This window comes from Phyllobates terribilis, unplaced genomic scaffold, assembly GCF_046119375.1.
Source record: "Phyllobates terribilis strain yellow unplaced genomic scaffold, ASM4611937v1 Scaffold_15__1_contigs__length_34870131, whole genome shotgun sequence".
NCBI classification, from domain to species: Eukaryota; Metazoa; Chordata; class Amphibia; order Anura; family Dendrobatidae; genus Phyllobates; species Phyllobates terribilis.
In genome coordinates, this window is record NW_027362775.1 from 6594190 (window position 1) to 6597653 (window position 3464).

Consider the following 3464-nt stretch of genomic DNA (forward strand, 5'->3'; position numbering starts at 1 on the left):
TACCGGAAAATATGGCAGGTGTGTTTTAAATTGACGCAGCGAAGCGAGTATCCCCCAGGATAATGACAAGCGCTGCCTTACAGTATATATAATGTGTGTGTGTGTATAAATATATATATATTTATATATATTGCAGAGTACCACTTCTGTCCTGTATACTGGGCATAATTCTCTATGTATTATCCTTTATATACACTGGATAGTACCAATTCTCCTGCACTGTATACTGGGTGTAATTCTCAGTATCTGTATATACACACTGCACTGCTAAAATAAAATGTATAATAATAATAATAATGTGAGTGGTTTCCCCTCTGAAACTTACCACTCCCAGCAGGCCCTGTCAGATTTAACCCTTCAGGGTTTACTGGGAGTTGTAGGTTTGTTACTGCACTGATGATGCGGGGACAGGTATTGCATCCGAGCCCACAGCACCAAGTCATTCACACTGTAAGGCTATTTTCACACTTGCGTTGTGAAATCCGTCCAACTCTTCTGCCTGGAAAGAGTCGGATAGATTTCACAAAATTCCAGCACTTTCCTGATACAGCCTGATGCTCCCTTTGACTATAAAGGGAGGCTGGTCGTGAGCCAGCAAAATAGGCAAGCGCGCTGCTACATTGACTGTGCTCTATACATGCCAGGTGCAGGCTGTATAATACAGCAGGCACCGAACTGCAAAGATCAGGGCTGGCGATGCCACCATACCCGGTTATTTAAACCCTCAGATGCCACGTTCAATAGCAATTGTAGAATCTGTGACGTAAAGCAGAGGGAGGCGACTCATATTGGAGCAGTGAAATCGCCTCTGCCTGGCACATTCCCATGGTAAGCTGTAACGGGTACCTGTGTATAATTTAAGGAAAAAATGCTGGGATGATCTTCATGATTTTTTACCATATTTTTGCATCCTGCTTTTATAAACAGAGGTTTCATACTTGCTCCCTACCGCTGAGGTCCTCCATGCCTCTTGCATGTCAATGCTCTGGGTCTCGCTGTGCTTATATCTGCCACAGCAATGGCCACATGCTCCACTGCAGTCAATGACTGGCTTCACATGTCACCACTGAAACCAGTTATTGGCTCCTGTGCCGGCTGTGATAGATGGAAACACTATATGGACTGTTCCATGGACATGGAGAAGGTGATGTAGAAGACCGTAGCGGTGCATAGCGGGTAAGGACCTATTCACATTTCAATTTTTCACTGACATGTGTTGTCCACATTTCTCATTTGCAGCACGCATACACATTGATTTTAATGTGTGTTCACACATCAGTGTTGTTTTACGGACCATGGGTCAATGAAAAAAATTCATGAACACATGCACTATTTTTGGTCCGTGATGCGGACCAAACACACACACACACTAAATTCTATGGGTCTGTGAAAATCACGGGAATGACATCCATGTTTGGTCCGTTTTTAACAGATAGATGCATTGGAAATTATTTTCTGAGCTGAGCAGTGTCCATGGAATACGGATGACCCATTGAGGGCACACAGACGTGAAACGGACCCTTCATGGATGAAACGTACACATTTTAGACACGGTGTGAACAGTGCCTAGGTACGAATCTTCTGTTTAGACAGGCATGCTGAGGGCACTTGCTAGAAAATAATTTTTCCAGAACATCCCCTTTACAGGTCAAAGTACGCTGCAAACAGTACAATTGCAAAATAAGACAATATACAACAGTTTCCTCTTTACAATGAAAGAACTAATAGTATTACATGTTCTTTTATGTAGGACCAATGTGAATGCTGTGCATTGTGAACAAGCAAGAGCTGAGAATACTGCGTAGACCACCGGATCAGTTGGTAGCCAGTTATAAAGTGATACAGGGTAGGTGATACATGAAATCTAGTATTGATAGCTAGCTTTTTGTTTTACTGGTAGAACATTGACTCAGAAATACAATGAATACTAAATGGAATTTAGGCTAGTTTCACACAAGTGAATCTACTGTGTGAAACACGCTGCTGGTATATCCGCTCTGGAGGAAGATCGTGCCGGCATTACACTTACATATACTCATATACAATGCCCAGCGCTTCCTCCTGTTCTGTAATGTAGTGACAAGCTGCAAATTGCATCTCGTTAGATTACAGAGTTGTAGTGTGGGCGCCTAGAGTCAATTACCCTGGTGGGCCCTAGGCACCCCAGTCCGACCCTGGCAATATTATTATCCTTTTGTCATAATATCACATAATTGTGTTATCTTCATTGTGCTTTATACAGATAACACCATGCTGTTTTGCACCATCTTGTGGCCTTTTTTGAGTATTACGCTCCCACTATGCACAGTGTTGATTTCTCTCTATGAACTATGAATGCTACACTACTTTTGCAGATTGCCCCGGTGGCACGCATTCTCATCTGGTGCCCTGCCAGTTCTCTTCCTGTATCTTTTGTTCCCTTCGGCGTCACAATCCAGTTTGTGTCACGGTCGGTCATGTGATGTGGGTCGAGGCAAGCTCCCGGACTTCACCAGTTCACGCATGCGTCACTACACTCTGCGTCCCTCTCCTATTGGCTAGCGCAGCATTTTTATTCTCTCTCTTCCTGTGATGTGTCGGGGTGGGCACATTGTAAGGCAGCTCCTGCTGTGAACAAAGTATGCAGTAAACTCATTTTTTCCCATCCATCCTGAGTGTACGCTATTTGACCGTGCCATGTATGGGAATATATATATACCTTTTACCCCAATCTTGTATACTTGACCATTATTTAGTCCCCATACCCCCGTATATTCTCATAGCATCATCAATAGTATACATGTATTTTTACACATATTTGCTTATATATATTTCAGATGATGGTTATATACAGTATACTGTATTTGTGATTTTATACTAAGCAGTGAGTCTCCTTTACATTTTACTATTTATGTGTGATCTGCACCATCTTCCTGTTTTTGTATGTCCACTGCACCTTTTTACTTCATCAATAAAGTTAATCTTTTATGACATTTATTTATGAATCGCTATATTGACTTAATTATTATTTTTTTGTCCCTTCTATCAGTTTTGCTAACGATTAGTCTGTTGGCGCTAATGTCTGAGATATATGTACACACACTTATTATCCTCTAACATCAGAAGCACAGCGCACTTTATCCAGGACCAACAGGAATATACCTCGAGTGTCCTTATTGTTATATATATGACTCGCCCCCAGGGCCATGGGGTACTCGACAGCCGAGCCTTATGGCTGCTTTTGGGGGAGATCACGGTGGCTGGCCCGGTCCGTAACCCAGGGCGGGTCAGTGTAAAAAGGGGGATATTTTGTAGGGGAATTTGCCGTGACGCCACCTGCGGTGTCTGGTGAGAATCACCAGCGCTGCAACAGTCCTCTGAGGCAAATGTTAGGACAGCTTGTGATGGATCGGCTCCCCACAGGTGGAGCAGGCCTCAGGGCAGTGTAGATAAATGGAGGAGATGTGCTGGGCGTTATAGTGCAG